This window comes from Canis lupus, chromosome 20 (assembly GCF_048164855.1).
Source record: "Canis lupus baileyi chromosome 20, mCanLup2.hap1, whole genome shotgun sequence".
In the NCBI taxonomy this organism is placed as follows: domain Eukaryota; kingdom Metazoa; phylum Chordata; class Mammalia; order Carnivora; family Canidae; genus Canis; species Canis lupus.
The window spans coordinates 41,510,368-41,531,998 of NC_132857.1; the positions used below are offsets into that span (position 1 = coordinate 41,510,368).

Consider the following 21,631-nt stretch of genomic DNA (forward strand, 5'->3'; position numbering starts at 1 on the left):
CAGTCCTTTTGAGAATTATATAAGGAAAACTAAGCAAGGAGTTTACATGGTGTCTGTCACAGCAAAAGCCCAAATTACTTTGTCTTTTCCTTGTTGGACTTAACAATCATATTCAGTTGAGGAAGGGATTTGTCTGCATTTTAAAGTACTTTGTGAAAGCACTGTTCTAGAATGTTGTGACTGTAGAAGGTCCAACCTAGTTCTCTCTTGGGATCTCTGTAATTTGAGTTGCTAATGGATCCAGTGTTATTTCTTTACTCTGCAATTCAGAGACTGAGGCCCACGCCTTGCCTATTCACTAGAACCTGTCAGTGGAAAAGAAAACACCAACCTAGGACTCACATTTCGATGTGAGCCACAGGTGTTGGTGGGTGCCAGCTTCTGGCAGCATGGCATAAAAAGAAATGAATGCTCTTGCCAATGTTGAGAATATGACTGCAGTATGCCTATTACAAATATTTACCTTTTTAGCTGGAATACCAGGGGACACTAGGGTTTCTGTTTGAACAGTGCTCTGAGGCAGAACGCATTGAAACTACATGGAAAGCTTTGCATAAATAAACTCTTTTATGATTATACTTGTAACACATCATACCATCAGACTGCAAAAAAAAGCAAGGGGGGACAAAATAATCCCAGTTCTTTATATATAACTCTAGTTCCCCACACAGATTTGTAAATAACTTTGCATAAAGTATAATAGGCGATCTTTTATTCCTGGAAAAACGAGCCTATCGTCTAGGGTTGAAAAAGCAGTAAAATTTGGGATTACAGTCTAGGGGCTATGGTGAATGTCTTTGGAGTCAAATATAGGTCTAAGAAAAATAAGGCACTTGGAACACCTAGAAACTAAAATAGATGCTGTAAATTTTAACTCTGATAATACAGTAAAATCATCATTAATATATTATCCTCCAGGGGTATGTGACATAATCCTACCAATCAAGTATTTAGGTTGTATTTTAATCTACCACATTTTGATTTTTACTGCTGCTATTAATTTGTGATTTTTAAATCAACCACAAAATACTCACAGAGACTTAAAACCTGGTTTCAATAATTTCAATTTTCTCTGAGAAGTGAGCGGATCAACACCGAGCTATGGAAATGAGATTGAGGTGTCTGCATTTTCATGACCAGAGGCATGATAACTTGTCCTAAAATTGTTTGATCTTGTTACCATTTGGGCTGAATACTCTGAGTCATGCCAGAGTACAGAATGCCTTTTATTCAAAAGCTTCCAAAAGAGAGATTGCATCAACAGAAATTCAGAGCAAACTGCTGAAAGGTTATATTAATCCCGATCCTGGGATATTACACTAAATATTTGACAGGAATCCAAATTTTCCTGTAGCCTTCTACTAAGAAGATAATCTTTCATAATTTTAACTGTGAAAGGGGAGGACTTGATCTTTTGAAATGGAAAAGGTGAGTCTAATTGAATTTCCTTCTTTGGTTTCTTATTAAAGATGGGTCCGGATTGAATCATATTCAATTAATGATTGTACTTGGGATACATTGTTCTTTTCAGAAGCTGAAAATAAGATTAACAAAGCCAGAAAAAGATGTAGGGGGCAGTGGTGCCAATTCAACACTTAAAGGGCCAGGCATATGTAGAAGCAAAGACCTATTTCAATGCCATATGATTCCGGAGCAGGGCATTGTTCTTGATGAATTCAAGGACCGAGGGGAAAGCTGTGGGATACTGAGCATCACCTATGAGGAAAAATAAACTTACAAATAATAACCAAGACATACCATTCTGACCTTGCTTTTCCCATGACTATCCATCAAATATACTACGATCTTGTTGTTGTTGACTCAGTACACACCTGTCAGGAACTCACTGCAGCCTCCCTACCGGGTTCCCAGCCACCACAGCTCAGGTTTAAGACTATCTCCCTCCATAAGGCTGTATCCAGCTCTGATAACCAGGAAAGCATGTTTTATGAACTAATAATTGTGATATGAGATTGGATTGGTAAATTGGCATAATTAGACCAAATACTGTAAAAGGAGGGCTGTCCAGGAACACAGTTTCTATAATTAAAATCTCTCTAAAAATCTCCCTTTTAGCGGCAGCCTGGGTGGCTCAGCGGTTAGCACCGCCTTCAGCCCAGGGCCTGATCCTGGAGTCCCTGAATCGAGTCCCAGGTTGGGCTCCCTGCATGGAGCCTGCTTCTCCCTCTGCCTGTGTCTCTGCCTCTCTCTCTCTCTCTCTCTCTCTCTCGAGTAAATAAATAAAATCTTAAAAAAAAATCTCCCTTCTATAAGCCTTTCTGGAGATATTTTTCTTCTATGTCTTAAACACTGGCATTTTATCACAACAGAACTTGCCATTTTTTTTGCTAATTTACTCATATCTCTATTTGTATTTTGCCTTCATAGTGATGATACAAGTGCTTCCAGAACAAACTGACCAGCTCTTCTATTCTTCAATGTCTACATAGTACAAAACACATAATAGAGGTTTAATTAGCACTTCTCTAAATAAAGCTGGTTTGTAGGGGTGTGTGGGAGGGGAGGAGGTGGTACAAATTTGAAGACAGAATCTAGAATTTCTTTCCAGCTCTGATCTTTGACATCTGTGTGAGCCAGAGTGAGTCCACATTTGTAGAATAGGCATAATAATACACAATATCATGAAAATATTATGTGACATTTGTGCAGTGCTGGGCATGTAGGAAGGGTTTAATCTATACACATTCCTTTGGTGAACAGAAACAATGAGCTAAAAAAGGTTTTAAAGAATGAGAGGGTTTCCTGCCTTGCTAATGTTCCCCATTCTCACTGGTGTGAGGTGGTATCTCCTTGTGGTTTTGATTTGTATTTCCCTTATGGCAAGTGATGCAGAGCATTTTCTCATATGCATGTTGGCCATGTCTATGTCTTCCTCTGTGAGATTTCTGTTCATGTCTTTTGCCCATTTCATGATTGGATTGTTTGTTTCTTTGGTGTTGAGTTTAATAAGTTCTTTATAGATCTTGGAAACTAGCCCTTTATCTGATACGTGATTTGCAAATATCTTCTCCCATTCTGTAGGTTGTCTTTGAGTTTTGTTGACTGTATCCTTTGCTGTGCAAAAGCTTCTTATCTTGATGAAGTCTCAATAGTTCATTTTTGCTTTTGTTTCTCTTGCCTTCATGGATGTATCTTGCAAGAAGTTACTGTGGCCAAGTTCAAAAAGGGTGTTGCCTGTGATCTCCTCTAGGATTTTGATGGAATCTTGTCTCACATTTAGATCTTTCATCCATTTTGAGTTTATCTTTGTGTATGGTGTAAGAGAGTGGTCTAGTTTCATTCTTCTGCATGTGGATGTCCTATTTTCCCAGCACCATTTATTGAAGAGATTGTCTTTTTTTTCCAGTGGATAGTCTTTCCTCCCTTGTTGAATATTAGTTGACCATAAAGTTGAGGGTCCACTTCTGGGTTCTCTATTCTGTTCCATTGATCTATGTGTCTGTTTTTGTGCCAGTACCACCCTGTCTTGATGACCATGGCTTTGTAGTACAACCTGAAATCTGGCATTGTGATGCCCCCAGCTGTGGTTTTCTTTTTTAATATTCCCCTGGCTATTCAGGGTCTTTTCTGATTCCACAAAAATTTTAAAATAATTTGTTCCAACTCTCTGAAGAAAGTCCATGGTATTTTGATAGGGATTGCATTAAATGTGTAAATTGCCCTGAGTAACATTGACATTTTCACAATATTAATTCTTCTAATCCATGAGCATGGAATATTTTTCCATCTCTTTGTGTCTTCCTCAATTAACAAGGCAGGAAACCGCAAATGTTGGAGAGGATGTGGAAAAGAGGAACCCTCCTGCACTGTTGGTGGGAATGTGAACTGGTGCAGCCACTCTGGAAAACTGTGTGGAGGTTCCTCAAAGAGTTAAAAATATCAGAAAGGGAGACAGAACATAAAGACTCCTAACTCTGGGAAACAAACTAGGGGTGGTGGATTGGGAGGAGGGCGGGGGGTGGGGGTGAATGGGTGACAGGCACTGAGGGGGGCACTTGACGGGATGAGCACTGGGTGTTATTCTGTATGTTGGTAAATTGAACACCAATAAAAAATTAATTTATTAAAAAAAAAGAAATGGAAAAAAAAGAGTTAAAAATAGATCTGCCCTACGACTCAGCAATGCACTGCTGGGGATTTACCCCAAAGATACAGATGCAGTGAAATGCCAGGACACCTGCACCCCGATGTTTATAGCAGCAATGTCCACAATAGCCAAACTGTGGAAGGAGCCTCGGTGTCCATCGAAAGATGAATGGATAAAAAAGATGTGGTCTATGTATACAATGGAATATTACTCAGCCATTAGAAAGACAAATACCCACCATTTGCTTCAACGTGGATGGAACTGGAGGGTATTATGCTGAGTGAAGTAAGTCAATTGGAGAATGACAAACATTATATATTCTCATTCATTTGGGGAATATAAAAAGTAGTGAAAGTGAATAAAGGGGAAAGGAGGAAAAATGAGTGGGAAATATCAGAAAGGGAGACAGAACATGAGAGACTCCTAACTCTGGGAAACGATCTAGGGGTGGTGGAAGGGGAGGTGGGTGGGGGGTGGGGGTGACTAGGTGATGGGCACTGAGGGGGGGCACTTGATGGGATGAGCACTGGGTGTTAGTCTATATGTTGGCAAATTGAACACCAATAAAAAATAAATTTATAAAAAAAAGAATGAGAGGGAATGGAGTATACTACTCATGAGCATGAACTCTAGAACCAGACTGCCTAAGTTCAAACCCAATTCTAAGCCTTTAGCCATGGGATTTAGGGCTAAATGCTGAACATCTCTGTGCCTGTTTTTTCACCTGTGAAATATGGATACTAATGATACCTACATCTGCAGACTGTGAAGGTTAAATGAATTAATGCTTTATATCCTTTAGGAGGGCCTGACATAGTCAGGTAACTTTAATATTAATAAGGATAAGCCCACTCAAGACACACAAATGAAAGAAAACATGTATATATATTCTTCCCTTTGAAGCCCCACATATAAGAGGAGGTAACATTCACACTGAGACAGACTCCACTGCCTACATGCACACACAAACACAGGCACACATCAAGGTTACTGGAGTTTAACTTTTTTTTTTTCCTTCTTCTCTTACAACTCACACATCTGCTACCTGCAATATCTGAGCCTAATGATCGTATAGTCTGCTATAACCAGGTAGGAAGCTGAATATGAGAAGGAAAGCTGAAGTCAAACCTGATATTCAGTTTGAAAGACTGTTTATTAGAATCTTAATCTTCTCAGGGCACATGGGTGGCTCAGTGGGTTAAGTGTCTGCCTTTGGCTCAGGTCATGATCTCAGAGTCCTAGGGTTGAACCCTGGCATTGGGCTCCCTGCTCAGCAGGGCCTCTGCTTCTTCCTCATCCTCTGACCTCTCCCTCTCCTTCTAGTGCTCTCTTTCAAATAAATAAAATCTTTTTTTAAAAAAAGAATATCAGTTGTCTCTAGAGATGGTCTGAATGGAGAGCTGTAAGTGGTTTGTCTAAGATAGATGCTCAAGGAGGAAAGGTCTGGACTCAGAACCTGGCACTGAACTGAACTTTCAAAGAACCTTCCAATCAAGTTCATCGGTGTCTAAAATTTAAGGTCCTTGCAGCAGATGGGCTAGGCCAGCACATCATTTCATTACATAGCTAGCCAGAAGTCATCACATATCTGGGACACAAAACACTTGCCAAGAAAGACTAAACATTACAGGAGACTCATTTTAGACTTAAAGACATATGCAGATTGAAAGTGAAGGAATGGAAAAGGATTTATCATGAAAATAGAAATGAAAAGACAGCCAGATAGCCATACTGCTATTGGACAAAATAGACTTTAAAACAAGAGAAAGCGGACACTGCATAATCATAAAGGGAACAATCCAGTAAGAAGAAATAACAATTGTAAATAGTTATTCATCCAATATGGGAGCACTTAAATACACAAATCAGCTAATAATAAACAGAAAATAATCAATAGTAATACAATAGCTGTAGGGGATTTTGCTATACCATTCATATCAACATAAGACATCTTAAGACGTACATCTTTTTTTTAATTTTTTAAAATATTTTTTATATGTTTGACAAAGAGAGAGAGGCTGAGAGAACACAAGCAGAGGGAGTGGAATGCAGAGGGAGAGGGAGAAGTAGGCTTCCCACTGAGCAGGGAGCCTGATAAAGGACTGGATCCCAGGACTCTGGGATCATGACCTGAACCAAAGGCAGATGCTTGACCCACTGAGCCACTCAGGAGCCCCAGGATGTACATGTTAAGTACAATGTAAGTACATCCTCAGATCACTTAAATAGAAAATCAACAAGGAAACAGTGACTTTCCATGACACATCAGACCTGATGGATGTAACAGATATATTCAGAACATTCCACCTTAAAACAGCACAATACACATTTGTTTCAAGGGCACGTGGAACATTCTCCAGAATAGATCACATATTAGGCCACAAAATAAGTCTCAACAAATTCAGAAAGACTGAAGTCATACATGCATCTTTTCTGACTACAATGCTATGACATTAGAAATCAACCACAAGAAAAATCTGGAAAGAACACAAATATATGGATATTAAATAACATGCTATTAAATAATAAATGGGTTAACCAAGACATCAAAGAGGAAGTAAAATAAATATATGGAGACAAATGAAAATGAAAACACAACAACTCAAAATATTTGGGATACAGCAAAAGCTGTTCTAAGAGGAAGTTTATAGGACTACAGGCCACCTCAATAAAAATCTCAAATAACATAACCTCATACCTAAAGGAGCTAGAAAAAGAACAAACAAAACCCAAAACCAGAAGGAAGTAATAAAGATTAGCATAGAAATAAATGAAATAGAAACTAGATTGATTGAATGAATGAATGAATAAATGAATAAAAAAAATAGATCAATGAAACAAGGAGCTGGTTCTTTGAAAAGTTTAACAAATTGATAAACCTTTAGCCAGACTCATTTAAAAAAAAAAGAGGAGGATGCAAAATGAGTAAAATCAGAAATGAAAGAGGAAAAATAATTACCAACACCATAGAAATACAAAGAATTATAAGAGAATATTATGAAAAATTATATGCCAACAAACTGGACAACTTATTTTTTTTTTCGAACTGGACAACTTAAAGGGAATGAATAAATTCCTAGAAATATAAAACCTCCCAAAACTGAATCAGGAAGAAATAGAAAATTTGAAGGCTGATTATCAGCAATGAAATTGAATCAGTAATCAAAAACTCCCAACAGACCAGATAGCTTCACAGGTGAAGTCAACCAAACATTTAAAGAAGAGTTAATACCTATTCTTCTCAAACTATTCCAAAAAATAGAAGAGGAAGAGAAGGATACAAAATTCATTTAATGAAGCCAGTATTCCCAATATAAAAACTAGATAAAGACACCAAAAATAGAAAAAGACACCAAAAACAGATGAAAAGAGAACTACAGGTCAATATCTCTGATGGACACACATGTAAATATTCTCAACAAGATATTAGCTGACCAAACCCAAAAATACATTTAAAAAACCATTCATGCAGCACCTATGTGGCTCAGTAGGTTAAGCGTCCAACTCTTGATTTCAGCTCGAATCATGATCTCAGGATCCTGGGATCCAGCCTCAAGTTGGGCTCAACACTTAGTGCAGAGTATGTTTCAAATTCTCTCTCTCCCTCTGCCCCTCCTCCCACTTGTGTTCACTTCCTCTCTCTCAAACAAGCAAGTAAATATCCCTAATTAAAAAAAATAAAAATCATTCATCACAATCAAGTGTGATTTATTCCTGGGATGCAGGAGTGGTTCAATATTCAAAAATCAATAAACATGATGCATCACATCAACTAGAGAAAGGATAAAAAAAACCATATGACACTTGACGGGATGAGCACTGGGTGTTATACTATATGTTGGCAAATCGAACTCCAATAAAAAATATACAAAAAAGTATGACCATTTCAAGAAAGAAAAGAACAGAAAAGGCATCCAAATTAGTAAGGAAGAAATAACACTTTTACTATTTGCAGATGACATGATACTACATATAGAAAACCCTAAAGACTCCACCAAAGATTACTAGAACTAATAAATGAATCCCATAATGTTACAGGATACAATATCAATGTATAGAAATCTATTGCCTCATATACATTAATAATAAAGCAGCAGAAAGAGAAGAAAACAATCTCATTTATAATAACCCCAAAATAATAAAATACCTAGGAGTAAACTTAATCAAAGAGGTAAAAGACCTATACTTTGAAAACTATAAACAACGATGAAAGAAATTGAAGATGACACAAAGAAATGGAAAGAAATACCATCCTCATGGTTTGGAAGAACAAATAGTGTTAAAATGTCCATACTACTCAAAGCAATTAACATATTTAATGCAATCTCTATCAAAATACTAATAGCATTTTTTACAGAACCAAAAAAAATTTTTTTAATTTGTATGGAACCACAAAAGACCCTGAATAGCCAAAGCAATCTTGAAAAAGAAAAACAAAACTAGAGGCATTACAATTCCAGACTTAAAATTTTATCACAAAACTTTTGTAATCAAACAGTATGATACTGGAACAAAAATGACACATAGATGAATAGAAAACCCAGAAATAAACCCACAATTATATGATTCATCTTTGATAAAGAATGTAAGGAATTCAATGGGAAATACCATCTCTTCAATTAATGGTGTTGGGAAAAGTGGACGTGCAAAACACACAAAGGAATGAAATTAGACTACTTTCTTTTACCATACACAAAAATAAAATCAAAATACTGTATGTTAACTAACTAGAATTTAAATAAAAATATGGAAGAGAGGAAAAGAACTCAAAATGGATTAAGGTCCTAAATATAAGGCCTGAAACCATAAAAGGCCTAGAAGAGAGGAGAGGCAGTAATTTCTCTGACAATAGCCATAATAGCATCTTTCTTGACATGTCTCCTGAGGCAAGGGAAAAAAAAAACAACTATTAGGACTAATCAAAATAAAAGGCTTCTGCAGAAAGGCAACAATCAATAAAACTGAAAAACAACTTATAAATAGGAGAAGATATTTGCAAAAGACATATCCAATAAAGAGTTAGTATCCAACATATATAAAGAACTGATACAACTCAACAACCAAAAATCAATAATCCAATTAATAATGGGCAGAAGACATAACATTTTTAAAAATGCATATGAAATTAATTTAACCAGAAAAGGATCAGGCAAAGTTTGTCCTCATAGTTGCACATTGGTGATTTTGCAATTTGCAAAATAATTTGGGGATTCCAAAGAAAATATAGAGTAAGTCCACCATCAAAATGAATAATGAACCAAGATAATAAACCACCTTTGTGACCCATTTTATACTGAAATTCTTAGAAGCAGACCTCATCTACTAATGACCATTCCACACAGTTTTCATGCTACTGGCTTCACTGACTCCCTTTCTCTGTCACTAGGCTTTTTAACTATAATTTCACAGAATATGCCAGTTACCTTAGGCATTTCCATGACAACTCAGGGGAAATTAATACCATGGCTCAAATTTTTATTTATATATTTAAGAGTCTTCTCTGCATCAGTCTTGTTCTTTGAGTTTCCCTGTCATAAAAACTACCAAGTATCACTGTTTTCCTACTCCCAAATTTGATCAAATGCACTTCAAATCAGGGAAACACAGAGAACGGGGCCCACAGTGCTTTCAGAATGGAATGGAATGCAATAACAAGATCTACTGAAGAAACAGATGGAATGTGGTTTCATAGGAAAATCTAAGCCGAGTTTGGAGATTACCAGATTACCAGAGAGCTCTCTGCAGGAACAGCAGGTAGATGCCAAATGAAACTTGAGTCCTTGTTAGAGGCGTCCACACAAAGGCGGCTCTTTGGTGTTCTATGAAGTCAGGTATTACCACACACCTGAGCTGTGTTCAGTGAAGGAGTCAGGTACATGAATCAAGGCAGGAAGGAAGAGAAGGAGGGAGAGGGGAAATGAAATAATAGAAGTTGCAATAATTGGATTGGATTAGTGACTCCAGACAGAGCAATAGAAATAGGAAAAGATGGGGGGCCATCACAAGGAGAACCCTCCCTTGGGGATCCCTGGGTGGCTCAGCGGTTTAGCACCTAACTTTGGCCTGGGGTGTGATCCTGGAGTCTGGGGATCTAGTCCCGCATCGGGCTCCCTGCATGGAGCCTGGTTCTCCCTCTGCTTGTGTCTCTCTCTGCCTCTCTGTCTCTCATGAATAAATGAATCTAAAAAAAAAAAAAAAAAAAAAAAAAAAGGAGATCCCTCCCCTAGAAAGACATCCTGCATTCATTTGTACCTATCAAAACCTTCCCCATCTTGCAGTCATTCCTGAGACCATTGTTCCTGTAACAACTGCAAAACAGCAAGACCTCCCCTTTGATACCTAATGTCCTTTATTTACATCAGTGTTTCTCAACTGGGAGTGATTTAGCCTGCAAGGAGACGTTGTAAATGTCTAGAGAATTTTTGGTTATTACAACTAGGAGGGTAGACTGGCATATAATGGATGGAAGACAGGAATGCTGCTAACATCTTATAAAGCACAGGCCAGTACCACAGCAAAGGGCATCAGTAGTGTTGTTGAAGTCTCTGGTCTACATCACCGTCAGCTGGCCCCAAACCCTCTTGGCCTTGAACACTACCTCCATGTTCTGGGTATATGTCTGGACTCTCAGTCCAGCTTATAAGTATCTTTGGGGCATGGAGCACCTTTGGTTCTTCATGCCATCACCCAGCATCCTACAGCAGGTAGAGTGTGTAACAAGTAGAGAAGAAAAAGTGCAAGATGTGTTCATTCTCCTGAGTCAGAGTTGAAGGATTTGCTTCTTGGCAGCACCGTTGCCAAACCTTGCTGGGCACAGAATGGCATAGCAGAGGCATCTTCCCCATCTGAACAATGGGCAAGGGGCGAGCTGCTTGGGTGACAGAGACAGTCCAAGAACTAACTCAGCTAAGAATGAAGAGGTGGGGGCTAGGCTGCAGCATCACATCCAATAGTCAGTGAAGGAAAACACTGAAAAATGGGCATCTCAAAATTTAAATGATGTTTTTAGACACAATTTAGAGAAAAGGCCAAATGCTATAGAAACCAGGTAAAAATGGATCTGTGCTGCTGGGGCTCTGCTAGTCCTCTGCACAGAACTGACTACAGATGCACCTGGGCTTTTTGAGGCTTTTGCTGAGCAGAAATATCATGGAAAGCCTCTCTCTCTTTCTTTCCTTTCTCTCTCTCTCCCTCACCACCACTTCTCTCTCTTCTTCTCCCCCCACCCTATCTCTTTCCTCACCCTCTCACTCTCTCCCTTTCTCCCTCCCTTTCTTCCCCTCTTTTCCTTTCTTCCTCTCCCTCTTCCCTGCCCTATCTTCTCTATATCCTTCCCTCCATTCTCATCAGTCCAGAAAAAGCACAATCACCTCTGCCATAGAGCTTCCAAAGGCCCATCCCGCTGCCACCAGCCTCGAGTGTGGGTCTCCTACTAAACCATTTCATAACTGATGGTTCCAGAGCTGTTGCCCCACTGGGCTGTGGGTCATCTCCCTGGTGCTGAGATCACACATTATCCTTTAGTCCACTAGTACCTAGGAGAGTCCTAGGCATATCCCACCTGCCTGATAGGCAGCAGTTTTGAATTGTTGAAAGGGAAGACTTGTGCCTCTATGACATGAACCCACACCTTGGGTAAAGGGCCAATTCCCAGCCAGCACAGCAGAGAAGCTGGGCAGCATCAGGTGAGGACATCTCAGATGCTGCTCAAGTGACAAAGTCTGTAAGCTTGAAGGCATTCCCATCTGGGAAAGAGAAGTAGCCACAAAGTTCTCATTCTAGAATGCCCCTGCATTAACTGCATGTAAATTTCTGAGCATTCACTTCTAATAAAGATAAAAAGCATTTGTAGGACACCTGGGTGGCTCAGCGGTTGAGTGTCTGCCTTCGGCTCAGGGTGTGATCCCGGGATCCGGGATCGAGTCCCACATCAGGCTCTAATTTAAAAAAAAAAAAAAAAAAAAAAAAAGCATTTGAGGCTGCCCCTAGATGTTAGTTTTTTTCAAGCAACATGAACTGTACACTTCTAAACACACATTTGCCAAGACATAGCTTTTCTTTTTCTACCTATCCTATCTGATGGCAAAAACAAAAACAAAATCTTGACCTAGTCACTCCAGAGTTTTCTCAAGCCAATTTTCTCAGGGGTTCAGGTTTAAAGGACTATCACATTCAGCATTAAAATGCTCTCCCTTGTCTCTCCCTGCCTTGCTTGGCTGGAGTCACTATGGAGTTCCTGCAGGAGAAGATTCCTACAGGAGATGAGGGGACAGCGAATCCACTGCCTGGTTCTGCTTGTCTTCTCTTCAATGCTGGCCTTTGCTCTAGATGTGTCTCTTCTCATCCGAATTTTAGCAGAACAGCATTCCTCCAGTGATGGCTGCTGGACGATCTGCGGAATCCCACAACTCCACTCTGGTGGCATGGCAAAGGACTGAGGCTCAGCCCATCTCTGGCAGGTTTCCTCCTGCTTCATTCTGATGCTCTTCCGTGGGATCTGCCCTTCTTCTGTGGGCCTTCTCTCTCCTCCAGCTCAATGCTGGACTCTGCACACAGAAACTCCCTGAGACCTATGAGCTGATGGCAGCCCCTGTGGCATGAATCATCCTGCTGCCATTTCCACTGTGCAGCTTACCCCAGAGCATGTGCCCTGAGGTGGCTTCTGTCCTTGCTGGACCACACCCCTAGATGGTCACATATTCCTGTCTGATTCCCTAAAGCTTCAAACAGGCTTCCATCAGATGCTGCCCCAGCTTACACCTGAGTCACTTGCTTCCATTTCAAACCTGCTCTTTATTCTTCCTCCACAGAGCTGTTTTCTCTGCTGGAAGAGGGGGCTACAGAAAACAATGAGTATAGGGACCTGCTGAGTCTGTTTGCGTTCTCCTGATGAACTTCTCTTTTATCTTGAGAGCTGACTTCTGAACCTACAAGTCAAGATGCTGGCAAACTTATTCACTCATATGTTTCAAACAATTTCGGAAAATTTCATACCCTTGCCTAGGGTAACTGGCTAACCAACTCCTAATTGCCTGTGAGGTTATTAATTAACGTACAAGAAAAACTTGGCAAGTATAGAATTTTGTGACATTCCAATTCATTTTAAGTGTTTAAATATAGGTTTGCTTTTTTTTTTTTTTTAAGGGCAATGTTTTCTTGTTTTCTTTTTCTCTTTTCTTTCTTTCTTTCTTTCTTTTTCTTTCTTTCTTTCTTTCTTTCTTTCTTTCTTTCTTTCTTTCTTTCTTTCTTTCTTTCTTTCTTTCTTTCTTTCATTAGTCTACTTCATTGTCCAAAATGTTCTCATTCTCATAACTGACCTGCTTGAGGTCTTTAAATAAAGCTAGTAGGCATCCAGGATTCACTTTATTTAATTCTTCACATGGGGAAAGAGAAAATAAGACAGGACAAAGGACTAACACCCTTAAAGTGGTGGTAACACGATCTAGAGAAGTAAGTACAGCACTTCAGGACCCTGTAAGCACGATGGAAGTGCTAACATGCAGACATAAGGGGCCCAGAAACTTTGTCAAATTGGAAAGAACTTGGAAAGACAAAAACTAGAAGAGTTTTTTTTTGTTTGTTTGTTTTTGTTTTTGTTTTTTTGAGTTATACATCTCTGGGTATTGCTTGAAAATACCTTCTTTATCTATTAAGGGAAGTGGAGACCCACTTTCCTTCTCACTCTTTACTGTCAAGCAAGAGGATAAGGAACTTTGCCCTCCTTACCCCAGTGGGGTTTTAAAAGGATAAAGTGAGATAGCAGATGTGAGACATCAAGCTAAAATCAGATTATTAGAAGTCTCTCTGTGAGTGCTATCTCCGAGGATTGACCAGGGTTCTGCGTTTGGATCATTGCCTTTCCACTGATTCAGGCAGAACAAGAGTCAGGATTCTCCCCTCACCAGTTGGCCAACACCTCCGAATCCAAGGCCATTGCTCCTTTGAATCCAACTGTTCTCTGAATGATCTTCCTCAGCAGACTTCTATGACCTTCACTCACCATGATTCCTCAGGGATTGTGCTCTCCATGTGAAGAACTGTCTTAACTAATTCTTTGCCTTTTAAGGTCTCAAGGGGCCAGAATAGATGCCATCGAAAATAAGAAGCAATCTCTTTTATATGAGGACACTAAATATTTCCTGTGACTGAGAGATTCATTTAGGACAGGAAATAATTTATTAAAAGGCCATTCTCCTTATTTAAGAAGTAAGCTGTAAAAGTATCAGGTAATTTAAATTTCCCATGTTTCATTGCCTTGAAATGGCTCCCAAATCTAGCTTGGTCTCCATTATGGTGACAGATGGGATTTTGAAAAGAAGAAAGTCATGATAAGAATGTTTTACAAGTTGAATCTTATAGATTTATTTACAAATGTATAGGACATCAATTCTTAAAAGCCTACATTATGTAAAGTGTTGGAGAAATAAAGATATCAAGAATAAAATGCAAAGCAACTAGTCTTAAATGAAACTTTAAAAAAATATTTTAGGGATCCCTGGGTGGCGCAGCGGTTTAGCGCCTGCCTTTGGCCCAGGGCGCGATCCTGGAGACCCGGGATCGAATCCCACGTCGGGCTCCCGGTGCATGGAGCCTGCATCTCCCTCTGCCTGTGTCTCTGCCTCTCTCTCTCTCTCTGTGACTATCATAAATAAATTAAAAAAAAAAAAAACTTAAAAAAATATTTTATTTATTTATTTGAGAGAGACAGAGACAGAGCATGAGCAGGGAGAAGGGGGCAGAGGGAGCAGGAGAAGCAGAACCCCGCTGAGCAGGTATTCCTATGTGGGGCTAGATCCCAAGACACTGAGGTCATGACCTGAGTCAAAATCAAGAGTCAGACGCTTTACCGACTGAGCCAACCAGGCATCCCTAAATGAAACTTGTTTTTTACTGCTAGTTTTAAAACACTTTTCATATACATCTGACTTAATTCTCATAAATACCTGTGATATGCTTATTGCTATTGCTAATAAATGAGAAAATGGAGGCTGATTTTGGTAGACCCTGAACTAAAATTCCAGTTCCTGTAACTTCAAACTCCAAATCCTTTTCACTACACAACTCTCAGGCTTTTGGTTTGTAGTAAATAAGCGTCCCTCAGAGGTGTAAATGCAAAGTGCTCTTTGGTTCTTCCAGCAAGCAATCACTTCTCACTGGAGCTCCCCAAGGTTTAATAGGGTGGGTTGTCATTCCAGTTGGTCCCAGAGGAAAGATAGGATCTTGACAGCCCTGAGAGAGTGAGTAGGGGATAGTTCAGGGGGAGGGGTGTAGGTGAACATAAGCACAGAGGTAAAAGGAAGCTAAGTAATTTTATAGAATAGCAATTAGAGCAGATTGCTATAATATGGAGCCCCTGGAGAAAACAACAAAGGAACAGTAAATGAAAAAAAGAGAGGTTGCACAGGACCTTTCAATCGGGTTGAAGGATTTAGATATCATTCAGTGTCCAGTGTGTGTGTATTTGTGGCAGGGTGGTGGTGGTTTCAGATGAAGATGGTGTGATTCAGCTTTGTGTTTCAGGGAAATCAGCCTTGTGATAATGAAAGACAGACCTGCAAAGAGAGGAAACAGGGACTGAACAATTGCAGGAGACAAAGTAAGAAGCTCTCCTTTGAGCTCAAGGAAGAATTTATATAGTGGTTGTAGGAGAGGGGAAGAAAAAAAAGCAGAGAAAGAAGAAACATAATAATTAGAAAATCTAAAAGCCTTAATAATTTATAGAAGGTTGACAGTAAGAGAAGAATGGAAGTCCTGTGGTTCATGTTGGGCCCCTGGAAAATTGATTGATGTCCCAAATATATGTGATCTTAAAGAAGAGAGTTCTTCAGAAGCCTGAAGTTTTCTAAGGATAAAAGAAAATAAAAATAGTAAAATAATAAAAAACAGCTAACATGCACTTGCACACTTACTGTGTACCAGGCATTTCTAAGTTCTTCACATGTAATAGCTCATTCAATTCCCACAATTGTTGTGAGCTAAGTAGGATTATTACACCTATTTTCACAATGAAGACACTGAAGCAAAGAAAGTTAAAACAACTCGCACCAAGATCACCCAGCTAATCAGTGTGGGAGGCAGGAGGGATGTGGACCCAGGCAACCTGGCTCTGGAATCTATGCTCTTGACCACTATGTTCTGCTACCCTTCTAAGATGACCCTGGTTCTGAACATGCTGGCTTTACAGTGCTCTGGAGATGAAGATCCCTAATAAGAAGGTCAAACTCAAACTCCAGTAATTGAAAACTGGAGGTGCTCATCTGGAAGGCATATGTGTGATGCAAAGGTGAAAGCTGGATCTGTGGAAGGGATAAGGACAACCAGGGGAGGTGGGGGCAGGGAGAGGCAGCAAGAAGTGAAGGGGAAGGAGGAGTAGGGATGGGAGAGAAGACAGAGAACACAAGCTGGAAATGTTTCTCACTGAGTGAGAAAGAAGAGGAACCAAAAGCGTGCAGTCAATGAAGGAAGACTTTCAGATGAATTTCAAGCATGTTCTCAATTACATGAAATGGGGAAGACCAGTTAGGCAAGGAGCCAACCAACCAAAGGCTATTGGTAAAGCTGAGTGAGTGATTCTATATGGAGGGGGTTGGGTGAAGTTCAGGGCTTCGTGGAGCCCACGTGGATGACACACTTCCAGCTCCACCTATCATCCACTCACTGCCCTTCTCCCAACCAAACCATTGGGGGCACGAAATCAAATCACATAGATCCAAGAGAGGGTCAATGTTTAAGAGGAAATTCCATTTGCAACTTTTACTGAGCAACAGAAAAATTCAGAGATAAATGGCAAGGTCCCTGAACTCACTCTTTTAGTAGTCTTCTTACGTAAATAATTAACCCAAAGTTAATCTTATTAACAACCTCTTCTCAAAGTCTGTTTCTTTGTTTTAAATAAGGAAAATTCAGTCTCAAGTCAGTGTCATCTTGCTCCTCTACCTGTGGCCTTCACCTTGGTACCCTAAAGAGTAGCCAGTCTGTGTCCAGCCTGCTGAGACAGCGTTCCACATACAGTACTTCCAATGACCCTATCCATACATATTTGTCTTCCTCAGCTCTAAGCTCACTGCTGAGATTACTCACCAGACTAAAATAAACACACCTATTAAACATTATAAATAGATGTACATGAAGCAACAGACATAGTAACAGAATAAAACAGACACCGGCTGGAAGATCAATTTCCTTAGCCCATCTACCTAAAATGTATACTTCTAATTTATTCTTCCCATACTATTTTATATTAACTTCTGAAATGAAAGCGAGTATCATTCTCCTGTTGAATTTATTCTCCTCCTTGTCATAAGAAGTTTGATATTTATTCTAGAGGGGAGAAAGGCATCATCTGTAAGCTTCCAGAAACTCTTTGCCACAAATCAAACCTTTTGAATCATCTCAACATGGGGAAGTCCAGGCATTATTTCGACTTGGGAGGAAGAACAAGCACAAATTTAGCTAATCCATTCTGTATGGAATCGTGTCAAGTAATCCAGTTGTTTATCCTGAGCAGTCAAGAGGAAAGACTTGTTACATCTAAAGCATGTAAGTGCTTGATTTGGTTTTCTTCAAGATTTGTCCAAAGGCTACATATTGAACTATGCCTAGAAGTGCATGTTTGGGCAGCTTTTCCCTAAAGGATTTCCCTTCCTTTAAAAAAGCCTAATGATAAGAGAAAAAAAAAACAAAACCCACATTTCTGTAGGTATTTTAGCCTTTCAGTTTATGCGCTTCTTAATCTTTCTATCTTTCTCCTTTCTATAAAATGACATAGGTGACGAGGTGCTATGTTTCCACAGACTTATGTAAGATGTACACATGAGCAAAGACAGAGGCCTTTTTGCCCCACTGTGATGTACTTTGATACTTCTGTGCACTGGGTATATGACAAAGCTCCTGTCATACTGGGTTATATACCTCCCTGCTAGGCTGAGAGTGCAAGACCCAAGGACGGGTTCTGACCCACTCTGCATTCCCCTTGCCTAACATGGAATAGCTACTCTTGTAAGTCTTTGGTTGATCAATGAATGAATAAATGAAAGAATGTTCCCTTAACTGCTGTTGGCTCTCATGCATATTAGAAACTGAATTTCTGCCTCGGGCTTTTGTTCCTTTTTTTCTTAGACTCTAGCTTGAAGATTCAGTGCTCTTGTGCCGGAGGCAAAAGTGATTGAGAGGAATCTATTTTATACTCAGGATATTTAAAGGAATTTTATAACATATTACAAAAATGGGAAATTATCAAAAAGGGTGAATGCCATTTTATAGATCACAGGGAATATATGTTCTCCTGAAGATAGAAATACTAAACCCAGATAGCTCTGAAATTTGAAATAGGTGGATTTTTTCCCTTCCAACCTTAAGAATTCTCTGAACAAGAAAATAGTAGTTTGTCCTAAGGCACAGTAGCTCCTTTTAATAATATGTCTCTCCAATTTTCAAAATGTTCCCTCTCCAAAATCTCTAAGCCAATCTGAAGTAGATTTCATGTCAAGGTTGTGATCAGAGATTGTATCATCTTGACCTTACCACCTTTTCTCTGCTATATGCCATATTGATTTGATCCATAAAGGGAGGTTAAAATATATAATGAACATCATTATGCCTCATCCAAATTGTACAGTTTTATAGTATTTTCTTTCACAAGAAGTTATAAAACTTAGAGGCATAAGGACCCTTAGAATCCAAATAGCACAATTTCCATCAATTTTCCAAACTGTTCTGACAACTTGGCTGTGTGCCCGTGCCTTGAGCACCTCAAACTCACTGTCTTTCAGGCAATCCATGGATCTCAGCAAAGAGGTCCTGTGACAAGGTATCAAAGATGTACTTTCCAGAAATATCCATTGATTTGTCAAAATTTAGCCTGTTGAGGTAATACAGGCTAAAGTTGAGTCTTTTCAAATAAACATCCACACAAATAACTTGAGGATTTAAAAGAAAGCTTATTTTTTTTCAGGCTGATTCTTCTTATTCTTTAGGCCAATACTGCAAGTTCCATCTATTCCTCAAGTAATGTCATCTTGAGTCATTTACTCTAATGGTCATTTTTTTTCATAATACATTCCAAAACATCCAACAAATTTCATTAGTATTTGGTAACCTCCACTGAATATAATTATTTTCAGTTTAATTTGAAAAGTCCAAAGTAGAGGAAGAAGATGACCTTCTTTATTCCATTAATAGACCCTCTGGTTTACATATTACTTTTTTAGGAGCCATTCACATTACCACTATTTAAATACATTTTGCTTCTAAGTCAAGAGCACTCTAATACTCTAATATACACTTGGTTTTAGAGCCATGCCAAACTTTACATTTATTTCTATGAAATATCCTTTTCATTTTTTCTTACCTTTTAACACCTTTCTTCAGCTGAAACTTGAAAAACTCCAGCGAGATATATATAACTTCTCAATGGGATATATATAACTTCTATTATCTTTATTCACATCACTGACCAAAACTTGCACAGTCCCAGGGTCATGAAAAAAGTGTGTAGCATTCCACAAAAACCTTCTTCTGGTTGACATCAGTCTTCCTTTGGGGGCAATAATTCAACCAAGATCTAATCCACCACATAATATTAGCATCCAGACCACATTTCTCCACTTTTTCCACAAGGGAAAATGAGAAACTTTGTGAAAGGTTTCCACATGATAAAACTAAAAGAATGTTTCGCCAAAAATACAAGACAGAGAAAAAATTTATTCTTGTATTACTCACCCTGTGTGTACTGGGTTAAATATTCACATCCACCCGGAACCTGAAATATGACCTTATTTGGAAATAGGGTCTTTGCACATGTAATCAAGTTAAGATGGCTCTTTGCAATGACTGGTACTCTTACAAGCAAACAGAGATTTGGACACAGATATAACACAGAAGGAAGACAACCATGTGAACATGAACGTAGAGAATGGAATTATGCTACCATAAGCCAAAAATTGCTGGCAACCACTAGAAGATAGAAGATGCAAAGAAGCAACCTTCTCTAGAGTCTGCAGAGGGAGTGCAGCCAGGTTGACCTTGGATTTATACTCTAGCCTCCAGAACTCTTGAAAGAACAAATTTTTGTTTTTCCAAGCCACATAGTTTACAGTAATTTGTTACAGCAGCTCCAGGAAACTAATACATTATGTATCATACGGAGAATGCTTTCTCCTCCCTACCTGCCCTAACCCTATAGGCACATCAAATATACCCCTTGCCTCAGTCTATTTCAAGTCCATATACAACTCTTCCTTTTCATAGTTCAGTCATTAAAATGAGGACTACACAACTTGGCAGCTAATAATGCACTCATTGTAATGTTTTACAATTATTCCTTGAGTAGTACTCTTATATTTCAAATTAGATTATAATCTTTGTGAGAATAGGACTAATATTTTGTCTTTTTGTATAGCTTACAGCACCAAAACCACATTCTGCCCATTGTTGGTAAAACATGATACCACAGTACACACACAACAACGGGCCATGAGAAAACTGGCCTAGAAAGCAAACAATTCATTTAAGATGAAGTCGTAATAGTTTCATCTGATAAACATCATTAGCAAGATACTATAGCACTTCTAAAAAATATGTTATAATATGTTAATAGGGAGAGAATGTTATATATTTTAAGAAATTTTCACCAAGGTAAATTTTAAAATTAATCTCTTCTTTTATTGGAAATGAATATTTTTTATAGTATGTATTTTTTCTTCTTTCCTCTTTTTGGTCTTTTGTCTGGTCCTACTCTTAGTTATTTCTTTAATGTAGGATATATGAATGCTCTATTCAAAAAGTGACCTGTAATATAAATATGCTTTCCATAGATCACTCAATATCAAGAGAGCTACCCCCCTAGACAAGCAGGAAATCTTGTGATCTATAGGGCCTGCACAGGGATACTTAAGCGAGACCTAGAAGCCATCCTCTACTCCAGTGTTAAGTTTATGGATCTCAGTACCTCTTTTTCATCAGCAGCAGTCGTGAAATGCAAAACAAGTTCACTGAGAACCAGCTTTCATCTCACCCTTCTCCACTTTTCACATTGCAAAGAAATTGAAGGCCCACATTTCAGTGAGCTGGGCCAGGACCTATTCATGTGCAGATACAGAAAGCTTATACCCCCAGCTTCAATGAGTACCCTTCTCCGTAATCAATTTCATCAGTGAAAGCCAAGTCATTTTCTGCTGAAAAGTGAGCTGTGATATCTTGTCTGTTTCCTAATGGATCTTTTCCCTGGAATGCCACACATGGCCATGTAACAATCATTCAAAAGTACAGCCTTTTATTTTCCTGCCAAGGTAACACATCCACCTCACTAAGAACACACTGATTTTTTTTTTTAGCTAAACCTTCTTTTTCCATAGCAAGGCAGAGAGGGTGACCATGTCAATATCTATAAACCAGATGACCTGCATCTCTAATGCTATCTGAAGCCAGGTAACCCCACAAATCTCAGAGACCCCAGCCTGAAAAGGAATTATGACTTTTGACTTTTTTTTAATAAATTTATTTTTTATTGGTGTTCAATTAGCC

General features: G+C 38.9%; 1 protein-coding gene across 5 annotated transcripts in view; it reads right to left on the reverse strand.

Annotated features, from left to right (window-relative positions):
• NCKAP5 (NCK associated protein 5) overlaps positions 1–21,631 on the reverse strand; it is a 966,791-nt gene that overhangs the window by 741,864 nt on the left and 203,296 nt on the right. The window contains exon 1 of one of the 5 annotated variants that reach the window (XM_072788983.1): positions 19,458–19,766. The exons of the other annotated variants lie outside the window; for them this stretch is intronic. The gene's annotated coding sequence lies outside the window, so the exon portion shown is untranslated. Of the gene's footprint in view, positions 1–19,457; positions 19,767–21,631 lie in introns of those variants that run through there. 5 annotated transcript variants of the gene reach the window in all.